The 12,533-nt window shown below is 46.4% G+C and overlaps 1 protein-coding gene across 1 annotated transcript in view; it reads right to left on the bottom strand.

The window, feature by feature from the left end:
- The window catches only part of Kcnmb2 (potassium calcium-activated channel subfamily M regulatory beta subunit 2), a 262,358-nt gene that overhangs the window by 102,813 nt on the left and 147,012 nt on the right, over nt 1–12,533 (bottom strand). The gene's annotated exons all lie outside the window — the stretch shown is intronic.

The following is a 12,533-nucleotide window of genomic DNA, read 5'->3' as shown; positions in this document are numbered from 1 at the left end:
CGTGCTCATCGGAATAAGTCACGGGGACAAGGTTGTATGTGACCACTGGGATTCTTTTATGTGGCATTCTGGAAAAGGCATGAGTAGAGGACAGGGTTATCCAAGGCTCCAAGTAGGGGGAAACGCCATAACAAAGATGGTTATTAGTAGGCTTGAGGGGATTCTGTGTTTGGGCTATGTTGGTAGTCATATACGTGCCTATGTATGTTAAAGTTTGTGAGCCAATTGTCAAAAGAAATAAATCAGTGAACACCCTTATAAATCTAATTTACTACATGACAAGTACTTTTTTATTTTTTCTTTTTCTAATTTAAGCTTTATTTATTTATTATTGTGGGTGTGATGTGTTTGTGTTTCTACAGGTACATATGTGATAACATATATGTGGTGGTCAGAGAGTATCATTTGGCGTAACATGTATGTAGAGGTCAGAGGGTAGCATTTGGGATAACATGCATGTGGAGGTCAGAGAGTAGCATATGTGATAACAGGTATGTAGAGGTCAGAGGGTAATGTTTGGGATAATGTGTGTGTGTGGAGGTCAGAGAGTAGCTTTTGGGATAATGTATGTAGAGGTCAGAGGGCAGCATTTGGGGTAACATGTGTGTAGAGGTCAGAGGGCAGCATTTGGGATAATGTATGTAGAGGTCAGAGGGCAGCATTTGGGATAACATGTATGTAGAGGTCAGAGGGCAGCATTTGGGATAATGTATGTAGAGGTCAGAGGGCAGCATTTGGGATCATGTGTGTAGAGGTCAGAGGGCAGCATTTGGGATAATGTATGTAGAGGTCAGAGGGCAGCATTTGGGATAACATGTATGTGGAGGTCAGAGGGCAGCATTTGGGAGTCAACTCTCTTTTCACCATGTTGGTCCTGGGAAGCCAGCTGAGCCCCTTGGTCTTTCTAGAAAAGCACCCTTACCTCTGAGTTATCCTGCCAACTCCATAATCTCTTTTTAAATATGTGTGTGTGCAGGGGCGGGGGAAGGAAATATTTGGATTTGGAAATAAGAGAAACGCCGGCGACTATGCTGTCTGTCTCTAATTTGCAATCATGACTTTTATGTCAAACCAGAAGAAATATAAACCCATTTATATTTAAAACTCATAAGCATCTCAAAGTGAAATTTCGTAAGGAGACAAAGACTCTGAAAAGAAAGGACTTCAAATTCGGGGAGGGGGCATGGTGAAGCAGAGCCCTGCACTTCCCCTCTGATCTGAGAGCTGATCATTTGCAATGGTTGACAGCCCTGGTGCAGAGTCGGGCCAGTAGCCACCTAAGTGTTATGCAGCAAGTTTCTTTCCTGTCTAGTCCCTGAAGATAAAGGTCGAATGTGGTGTCTCCAGATGCTGAAGAGGATACCGAAACTGAGTTAGCAAGAATGCTCACCATTTTGTGACTGCCTTGCGGCATAGACTAGCTAGCTAGCCCAGGACTGGCCTGCTGGCAGAAATTCCTGCCTTCCCAGGGCCGATGGGTGTGATGAAGGAAGAGGAAAGGTTGGGTCTCAGGAACTGTCAGAGAAGGAGTACCGTGAGGGCTGAGAGAACACAAGAAGCAGCTCAGCTGTAAAATGCTGTGCTCCTGATCCAGAGAGAACCAGCTTATCCAGGCTGGGGTGCGATGCTCAGGAAACAGTCACAGGGCTGACTTGCAGATTATGAGAGTCTCTCCACTTAGTGACCAGTCACTGTCTGCAGGTGGCCTCGTTTTTGTTAAATCCCATCTTCCAACACTTGGAGATTTGCCTGGCTCCATGGGGGATAGCTCCTGGTATGCTCAGGACCTCAAATGCTCCACTCTGAGTTGACTGAGACTGAAGAGATGTGTTTCTGTGGCGTCAGCCGACGTGTGATTGAGGGCACAGAGGAACATATGAGATCGTAGTGCAGTACAGGGCCTTGCAGAGTCCCCGAGATGGCATGGCATAGTGCACAGAACTCTAAAAGTGTTCTCAGTCCTCACATCACCCCAGTTTAGCATGTGGCCGTAGCAGTGGCACACTCAAAACTCAGCTAATCTACAGTGTCTCTGACCTGCACCTGGAAAACAGAGCCCCCAAAGATGAACCAATTTGTCTCAGTGACAGAATCATCTAATACCATCATTGGCTTTAACTCAGATCTTCTGTTCCTAGGGTCAGGTGGAGGAAATGATCCTATTCTATCTAACTTGGAGACTAAAAGGTGATTTTCTCAAGGGGAAAATTGTACAGAGGTAGATAGACAAAATCTCAAACACTTGGTCATGCTATATGTGTGTACATATATATGTGCATATGTGTATGTATGTATATATGCATATTTGCGCGCGCGTGTGTGTGCATGTTTGACACTGAGTCTTCCTCTGTCCCTCTCTAACATATTGGTTGAGACAGAATCTCCCAGCTTCATGTCTCATTTTTATTTTTATAATCCACCAAATCCAGTAGGTTCTTCCCATATGTGTGTGTTTGTGGGCTCATCCAATGGAGCATGAGTAACATACCAGTGGTCACTTCCACGCAAAGAAAAGGGACTTGCAGCCTCAGCATCCGTCAGCTGCTGCTAGCTCCTCAGCTGGGGTTAGAGTATCTGAAGCTCCTCCATCCTCTGTGCTGGGGTTTCCAACTGGCTTGACCTTGTAGAGTTAACCACAGCAGCTGTGAGCTATGTGTGCATCAGCCATGACACGTTCAGAGGCCAGGCTTCCGTAGCTCTCCTCACTTTAACTCTTCAGAAGCCACCAGAACAAAGACGCATTTGTAACCAAAAGATATCAGCACTGACAAACTGATTCTGGGTCTCCTTTTGTTTCCTGAGCTAAGTCCCTATCAGTAACCGCTGGGGCTGCCTACTCCTCCTGGGATGATCTGGAGGCTGTCATACACCTTTGGGTCCTGTAGACTTGTCTTATAATAGGTGGCTGACCATGCAGTAGGTGTTCAACAAATGCTCCCCAGACAAGCTGATAATGTGGGCTTTGTAAGCTCCAGGGGGCCACAAAAACACATAACTGTGTTGGCCAAGAAGAGGACTCTCTGTTGTTTTAATTCCAGGTGTAGAATTAGTTCTGCTGTTTGATGTGAGCAGAGGAAGGGCTGGGCTCCAGTTGCTTTTCCTCTTGCAGTGAGAGGTGGGGGGTGGGGAGGACTTTGGATCTTGGGTGCTGATGCTAAGGTGGACACTCTGACTTGTGGCTGCAGTTAGCGTCGTCATTACATGGAGCAACCTTACGGCAATGTCAGCTTGAGGGACACATAATTAAAAGGCACAAGAATAGTTCTGGGTGGGACCTGAGGACATTAGAAACAGTTTCAGCAATATGGCCAGGCAGTGCTGGAGGCCTGTTTCCTTAGGGATAGATAGGTGGTCCTCAAAGATCCCTATCTATCTAAGAATGGGCTGAAGGATAACTGAGGCGGAACACCGTACCATGAAAACACGAATGTTCCTCTCTTTGGTTTTCCAGAAACATCTTAATGTTGAGATCTATATTTCATAAACACAAGCACACATATGTTTGATGTAGGTCTGACTTTTTATTAGCCTGATCATTCTGGAATTTGAGTAGCTAGTACTTTCTTAGTGTTATTAAAATTCGCCCAAATAAAACACCGACAGGAGCCTGAAAGCTGGTCTTTTGATTTATTAGCCCTAAACAGTGCCTTACGTTTTATAAAGCAATGCCTGAAGGGAAAGACTACGCTATGTTCACTTTTTCTCAAGTGAACCGTGCTCTGGAAGAAGTGATCCTCCTAAAAGGGCCTCACATTCTGGCCTGGGTCGGGTGTCACCTGACTCAAGGTGCTCTAGAGCCTTCAAAGTCACCACTGTGTAAATGCATGGGAACCCTCTGACCCCAAGTCATTCCAAGGCGTTGTGATGGTAAGGAGTGTCAGTTCTAAAGCTGGCTGTGCCTCTAACCAACCCAGTATTCACAGGAGCACTGACAGCACCCCCCCCACACACAAATTTAATTTCTTAGTAACCGAAGGGGAAAGAGCATGGTATTTAACTCATAAGATCATTTGCCAATAAAAAAAAATGGAGTACAAACCTAAACAGAGAACTCTCAACAGAGGAATCTAAAATGGATGAAAGACACTTAAGGAAATATTCAACATCCTTAGTCATCAGAGAAATACAAATCAAAACAATTCTGGAGATTCCGTCTTATACCTCTAAGAATGGCCAAGATCAAAAACACTGACGACAACTTATGCTGGAGAGGTTGTGGGGAAAGGGAACATTTCTGCATCGCTGGTGGGAATGCAAGCTGGTACAACCCCTTTGGGTGTCAGTGTGGAGATTTCTCAGAAAGTTAGGAAACAAACTTTCTCAAGAACCAGCAATACCACTTTTGGGTATATATCCAAAGGATGCTCAATCATGCCACAAGGATGCCATGTTCATAGCAGCTTTGCTTGTCATAGAACCTGGAAACAACCTAAATGCCCTCAACTGAAGAATGGACAAGGAAAGCGTGGTACATTTACACAGTGTAGTGCTACACAGCAGAAAAAATAACATCTTGAATTTTGCAGGAAAATGGATGGAGCTAGAAAACATTATTTTGAGTGAGGTAACCCAGACACAGAAAGACAATTATCACATGTACTCACTCATGGGTGGTTTTTAAACATAAAGCAAAGAAAGCCAACCTACAAACCACAATCCCAGAGAACTTAGACAACAATGAGGACACTAAGAGAGACTTACATAGAGCTAATCTGCATGGGAAGTAGAAAGTAGAAAAAGACAAGATCTCAGGAGTAAATTGAGAGCATGGGAAGCTTGGGGGAAGGATTAAAGTGGGGAGGGGAGAGACAGAGAGGGGAGCGGAAAAAAATGTGGAGCTCAATAAATATCAATTAAAAAACAAAAAAAACAAAAACAAATAACAGCAAAAAGAAAAACAAGTCCAGAGATTGTAAAAGAGGGTAGGTATCTCACTCACCCACGCCTCATAACAGCAGAGATTGCAGAGGACACTGGAACTTCACAAAAGTGTTTATGCAAGGACATCTGCTGAACAACGCTTGCTCAGTCTTTGACACCACTCTGGTCATTGTTCACTATCTCCAAGGATAACTGATTCAAGATAACTTGTGTAATATCCTTCCCCTTCTGCCTTACAGTGTTCCCCTTGCCTCTACCTCTCTGACTATACACTTGGTTTACCATGATGCACACATAGCCATCAGGGGGCTGTACATTAGCTTCTTTTTTTAAAAAAAGATCATTTTGTTGTTTTATTTTCAATACCTTTATTCTTTACAATATATAAAACCAAATACTTCAACTTTTAAAAGTATTACCACAAGCATCCACGCTTCTAACTTACTGGAATAAATCCATGTCTTATTCCTTTATGTTTGCGATTCTAGTGAGAAAGTGAAAACTATAGTCTAAGACCGTGAAAGACAACATGCGGATCCTCAGCAAGACCCTGACATAGGCAGAGTCCTCCTCGGGACAATCTCCAACATGTGGGGTCCCAAACCTTTGATAGTGTCCATGTCAGAACTGTCAAATGGAAGAGCACCCAGGAACTCTGCTAGAAGGTGTGGGGTGTACCTGCAGAGAGCCTTTCTCCATCTCTTGATGTGAGGGCTAATATTAATTGTCAACTTGACAGGATCTTGACAGAGATGGGAGACATCTCTGGGAATACCTGTAAAGGATTCTCTAGACTAGGCTAACCTCTTGCCTGAATGTGGGTGGTACCTTTCAGAGGTGGGCCAGATAAGGCAGTCTTTGTTTTGTGCTTGCTTGTCTTTGAGTCTTGTTCATGAGTTCATCTACCCCACTATTCCCACCATCGTTGCTGCTGCCACCAATCACCATGGAAAACAGAATTTCACTTCTTTGGCCTTCAAACGTGGACCAAATATGAGTGGCTCTCTAGGAATCCTCCAGGGCTTCAGCACCAGAGTGGGGCTGCTGGGGCAGCCGCCTCATGGGTTGAGTTGCCAGTTCTTCAGCCTCTCTACTGTGAAGACAGCCATTGTTGGACTACCCAGACCACACTGTGCAAGCCAAGCTAATCTACCTCATCTCTGTTAATATTTATTCATTTTGTTGGTTCTTTTCTTCCAGAGAAGCCTGACTGCTACACCGGGATGAAGCAGCCAATCCAGAAGGATCACTGATAGTCTGACCAATTGTTGGCTTTGCTAAATGGGGTGTGTGTACTCAGGTGGGAATGGCTGATGGTAAGGAACACCTCCCTCCCCACAACCAGGGAAAGGATTGATGACACAGGACAGGGGACGGCTACCCTGGCAGCTTATTCCAGTGACAATTAGGGTCATAGGCTGCCATAGATCTTGGCTCGCCAAGATCCTGAAAAACTGACCAACTGTTCCCAGGAACTTGGGGGCTTGGTCTGTTCTATTCAGCTGTCTCATACCATGAAAGGGAAGCTCAGGACGCCAACAGCTCTTTGTTAATTGTGTCACTTGAGCTGGTGGTGACAGAAGACCAAAATCCATCAACCAAACACACATGACACCTAAGTACGCCAGAAGCACCTAGCCTTTAATAAATAACCACCCACTGAGGAGAAGACAGGTCCCAATGGGGTACACCAATAAATCTAAGCACAGCAGTGCAGGATGGCTTCCAGATTTAGTACATAGTTGTCAGGAAAGCAGCACAGATAGTGGACCTAACCTATCCCATTACTCGTTAGGCACTCGGGACATCCATCATAGTGCTGAGGACACGGACATTAGGTGAGCGACAGCCACGGGTCTGCTGTGAGGATTCACACAGCAGAGCTTTGGGAATGCCGAGACACAGGCAGGCATACAGTCTGACAGGCATGTGGGCAGACAGGCCTATAGCTAGGCAGACAGACAGATAGACCGGCAAGCAGGCAGGCTGACAGACAGGAAGACAAACAAACAGACAGGCAGACATTCATGCACTGTGCAGGCAGGCAGACAGGGAGGACAGAGAGACAGGTGGAGTGATGGCAGTTCTTCCTGCATCTGCTAGCCTAGGGATCCGAGTGGTGAAGAGTTAACTCTCCGTGGCTCCTGCCACCCCTCTGGAATAGAGCTCTAAAAGGAGACAGACAGCTGTTTCTGAAAACCACGAGGCAACAATCAGCCACTTTGCTTAGCACTGCACAAAGCTCCAGGGAGCGCAAGCTGCTGCTATTCACATCATCCTGAAGCTCTTCCTCTCTTTGAAGCCCTCCCACTGGAAAGTAGGCTAGCACCTTCAAAACCCTCTATAATTTACCGCTAAAAAGGAGACCCAGGGTTTGCTTTCTCTTCTGTGTTCTCTAGCCACCTGGGCGGGGCGGGGTGGGGCGTGGCGACACACAGCCTTCCCAGGGAGGGGCTCAGAGCTTCAGAACACTAGCGGTTCTTTTTCTAGACAGAGGAGTACTTCAGCTGTGGTTCCCAAGGTCAGGCTCCCCTCAGCTTCTCAGAGGCCCAGCCTCAGGGCAGAGGCAGCGCCAAGCTTTGGCACACGGTAGATGTTGGTCACTGTGGTGGTTAAGCTCATACTGGGGCAAAACAGCCTGGGCACAGTTTAGCAATTACAAGCTTATTTGACCCCTAGAACATTTCTGCCACAACAGTTCTGTGTCCCTGGTAACAGGGCTGGGCTGCCTCCTCTCCCAAGCCTCATGTCCTAGCCTCTCCTAGTCTCATGTCTATTCACGACACAGTGTGTTCTTCCGTCTGTATCATAGGCTTGCTCCTCCCTCCTCCCAGGTGTCCTCTCCTGTTTTGACAGGACACATGCTCACAGGTCAAAGAAACTTTCTTGAAGGAATCTTCCCTGGGTGCCTTGGGGAAGAGTGGATGTTTTCTCTCTACCCCATGCCTGGCTGTGAACCCTCTGAAGGGACCCTTGCTACTCCTGGTCACATGTGTTCTCTGTTAGGGCTAATATCTACCCTTGCTACTCTGGGTCACATGTGTGCTGTGTTAGGGCTAATGTCTACCCTTGCTACTCCTGGTCACATGTGTGCTGTGTTAGGGCTAATGTCTACCCTTGCTACTCCTGGTCACATGTGTGCTGTGTTAGGGCTAATGTCTATCCTTGCTACTCCTGGTCACATGTGTGCTGTGTTAGGGCTAATGTCTACCCTTGCTTCTCCGGTTCACATGTGTGCTGTGTTAGGGCTAATGCCCCTTGCTACTCCGGATTACATGTGTATTCTGGAGTACAAGCTGAACAGAGAAATCTCTGAAAAATGTAAGAGATGTTGAAAACTCCAGGTTGCCTACAAAGGATCTTTGCACTGATTGAAACAGTGGTCTCTGTGGTTGACCTGAACTGGCTCTGATGTTTATCATTAAAGTGGCTCGGGAGGATGACTGGACCTCTTTGGTTTTAGGTAGCCTTCTATAAGATGAAGTGAATGAATTCAGCTGCTCTGGCGCCCTTAAGAAAACAGCAGGCATCCCAACACCTGGTGCTACATGTGTGTCATAAATGTCACCTGCCACTCCTAGCGTTTCTTCCCTAGACTAAGTGCCAGAAGAGCAACATTCCTGCCTGCCTGTTGCATGTCCTAAACTCCCAGACCACCCAGTGCCACCTGCAAACATTGGCACGAAATTCACTGAGTCACGTTAGCTTCTACACTCAGTGATGTTACCTGGCCTCCTTCTAGAGGACATACGCTACTAACAGAGCAACATTCACGTGCTGTCCCAAGACTGGCGTGAAAAATGTCTGATTTAAGAAGAGCTGTTTGTTTGTATTGCTATGTACACATCTATGAATACCTGTACACATCTATGAATACCACGTATGGGCCCGGTGCTGGAGAAGGCCATCTGGATGCTGGTGCTGAACCTAGCCTTCTGCAAGGGTGGCACTTGTGCTTAGCTTCTGAGCATCTCCCAGCTCCCCAAATGCAAGATTTAGTCAGTTCCAACTTGCACCCATTATACACAACCTCCATAGCTCACAACATCGAGGTAGTGAGTTCCCTTAAGGTGTTAATTTCACTGCCCTCTTTGGAGAAGAAGGGACAGGAAGCCCTCAGATGGCACTGGTGATCTCTGGTGAATGGGGATGCTGAGGTGAAAATGGTTTTTAAATTCATTTTTTAGGTTAGTTAGCATACAAAGTAGTGGGTCCCCTGAAGGCATCCTCATATATACATGTCCTAATATGGTGTTCCCCTCCCTCTGGCCCTTCCTCGAGGTGAAGACACTTTAAAACTTAAATGGCAAGAGAGTAAGATTCTAGTCACAACACCCAGCTAGAAAGTAGATCTGATCTGATGTTTGCCATGTGCATATGTGTGTGTATTTATGTGTGTATACATATATACACTTATATGTATGTCTGTATATATGTACATGTATGCATACACACTCATATATACATAGATACATATAAACATACACACATGTATGTATGTATGTATGAATGTATGTATGTATGTATGTATTGGCTTTTCAAGACAGAGTTTGTCTTGAAGGCAAACCAGGCTGTCCTGGAAGTAGCTCTGTAGACCAGGCTGGCCTTGAACTCAGAGACAGCCACATGCCTCTGCCTCCCAAGCACTGGGATTAAAAGTGTGCGCTACCACCTCCCGGCAACAAGTAGACATCTTATCCAATGGAGAATGGGTGGGAATGAAAGAGTTAGAGGTGCTTGGTGTCTCCTGAGAGTGTGCAATCAGTTTTCCCAAGTTCTCGTAGCTACACAGAGTTTCTACTTCCCATGCTGCAGATAGAAGAGGTAAAGTTTAGACAGATAATTGTAATCGACACAGACAGAGCACAATTATGCTGAGTCAGGGCTTTCTACTTTAAACAAAGTCTGATAGAAAATTGCCATTCAGTGGAGAGTGCTAAAGAAAAGCTTATTTCATGCGTATTTCTCCTGGCCAGTTAGAGATAACAGCAACGACGCCTGGATCACTTGAGTTCTAGGACTCTGCACTATCCTGGAGGCTCATTTATTTTCCTGCTCTTCGGAGGGACTAAGGCCCCGGAGGAAGGATCCTGTTGGGCTTGGCAATGCCACTAAACCCCAAATAAAGCTAACCCAGAATACCACCTGTATCCTGAGTTTTTATACTTTGATGGGGGATGGGTAAGGGTACACATGCACACAGCGTGATGCACACACAGTGACATTCCGTACTGTATAGAAGGATCTGCATATACATGTTATTAGTAGTTTAGCATGGGTTTGTTCTGAGTTAAACTGTGCCCACCCCAGATGCCCCTGGAGAATACAAGGGTGATAGAGACAGACATGAACTGGACTCAGTACTGTAAGAAGCCTCTGAGCCCTGAGAGCTGCAGAGTGAGGGGAAAATGCAGGCACGACCTCGAGACGGGCACAGGCACACAAGACTCAGAAAAATGGCTGAGCACCAGAGCAGAGGGTCAAGACTGATCGCTGCCTTTGTCTCCATTTCCCACACCCTGTGCTCCAGCTTGCTGGCTGGAAATGAGCCGTAACGCAATTTTCCCCAGTATTGTCCTGCTGTCCGCTCAGATTGCATGAAGTGCTCCTGAAGATTCAGTCTGTTTCTGCTTATTAGATTGTGGCAATAGGCAGCAGGAACCCCACATTCCTGCTGGGGTATCACAGGGTTAGTGCAAAGCTGTCCTGAACGGTCAATGGGGCAAGGCCAGGAGCAAGACAGTCTGGTGTCATAACTGAGGCGTGTTGGAGGAAGTGGAAGTTTGGGCAGCTCAGGATTACTTAGGGTCTGTCTGTGGGGGATGAGGGAACATGAATAACTCCCACAGACCAAATGTCAGCCTTGGCATTATGGCTTTATTTGCTTTATGGCGTTTTATCTCCATGATAAAAATAAGGGCCGGGGACACGGTGGGAAAATGCCGCATTCTTCACGATCTGGGTTTGCAGTGCATGTGGTTTGGGGGGAGGTCTATGTGAGCACCATGTCATGGCGCATATCTAAAGGCTATGGAGTCAGTTCTCTCCTTCCACCTTTACGTGGGCTCTGGGGGCTCTGTTCAGGTCATCAGGCTTGCATGGCAAGCGTTTGGCCCCCAAAGCTATCTCCCTAAATTTTGACTCACCGTGAAGCCAGTCACTGCTTCATCTTTCAAGGAGTATTAACTTCTGTGACTGTAGTAGGAGCTGGGTACAACCTATAGTAAGCAAACACAAAGTAGGAAGGGATTCACGCCGTTGGTTCTGTAATGTCATGGATGGGTGACTGGCCCCCTGCTGACAGCATCTCCATGAGGGTAGGACCCATGCCTATCCAGTTCTTCGCCGCCTTGTCTCCAGCTGCTCCTGCACAAGCAGGCCACCAAAGCCCATCAATGTGGGTCAGAAAGATGAATGAATGCATGACGGGTGTAGCAGAGGAAGCATTAGAAGGGTAAGACCTCAAAGCGGGAGGCCGAATTATAATATTGACATCATACAGGGAAGTAATAGTCAAACAAAATGAACTGAACCCCTTCGTTTCCTGCTTCAGTCAGTTCTGTGGAGATGAATCTGAATAGCGGCTTTCCTTTGGGTTCATTTCTGTACACTCACACACATGCACGCATGCACACACGCACACACACATGAGGCAGGCAGGCAGGCAGGCATGCACACACGCAAGTGCACACACAATGCCAAGGGAAGCCATTGGTAACAGCCTCATCTTCAGGCCTCTGAATTCCTCCAGCTGACATACAGTTCTGGAACTCAAGTCTATTGTGGCTTGGAATCAGTTTACCTGAGAAGTGCGCCCTCCTAGTAAGATTTTTCCCAGTGTCCCACACTGCCCTGGTTCCTCTCCCAGTTTGGACGTGAGCAGTTTAGGGACTGTGTGAGGACAGAGGAGAGCTCCAGGGACGCTCAAAGCAAGTATTCCCAGGACCCAGGTCAGCGTCTCTCACTCTGCATGTGAGCTAGACTTGTGCTTTGCTGACTCAGCAGCTTGAGGGTGCCCGCCATTTTTTCTTGGATTGCCTCCTGCCTGGGTGTGCTATTCAGGGTTAACAACATTTCTTCAGACCCTTGAAGAGGATGGCATGGCTGGGAGGGATCCAGACCAGTTGGCTCAGTGAAAAGTACAAGTGCCAGGTTAGGGCAGTGGGGCTCCAGCAGAAAAAGAAAACAAGCATTTTCAGAACTGGGCCTGAGGGGTAAGAGGCCCCTGTAGAAAGCGTGTTTTATCTGTGGCACCTCTGAAAGCTCGCAGCACCCACGAATGAATTCCAGAAAGAAATTCTACCCATGCGACCCCAGATGCTGTGGCAGTAAAAATGCTCAAAACCTTTCCCTTCTAGAATTGCGATGAGGATGGAGCCAGATACATGTGGAGCTGCTTGGATGAGCTCTACACTACAAAAGAAATCCTGACCACTGGGACTGAGATGTCAGTGTGTGGGTTTTTTAGAAAGCTTTGATTTCTATTTAGAATATTTCTAACTTCTACCTGGCAATTCTGCTGTTTATTTGAAGTCACCAAACTTAACCAAAGGAGCAATATTATGATATTTTAAAACATCATATATATATATATATATATATATATGAGACATGTCTTTTGTCCTTTCTGGTTGTTGTGTTTAAAATCCTAC

The sequence above is a fragment of the Arvicola amphibius genome, chromosome 11 (genome assembly GCF_903992535.2).
Source record: "Arvicola amphibius chromosome 11, mArvAmp1.2, whole genome shotgun sequence".
NCBI classification, from domain to species: domain Eukaryota; kingdom Metazoa; phylum Chordata; class Mammalia; order Rodentia; family Cricetidae; genus Arvicola; species Arvicola amphibius.
The sequence above is the reverse complement of the archived record's forward strand: the minus strand, read 5'-3'. Positions and strand labels throughout refer to the sequence as shown.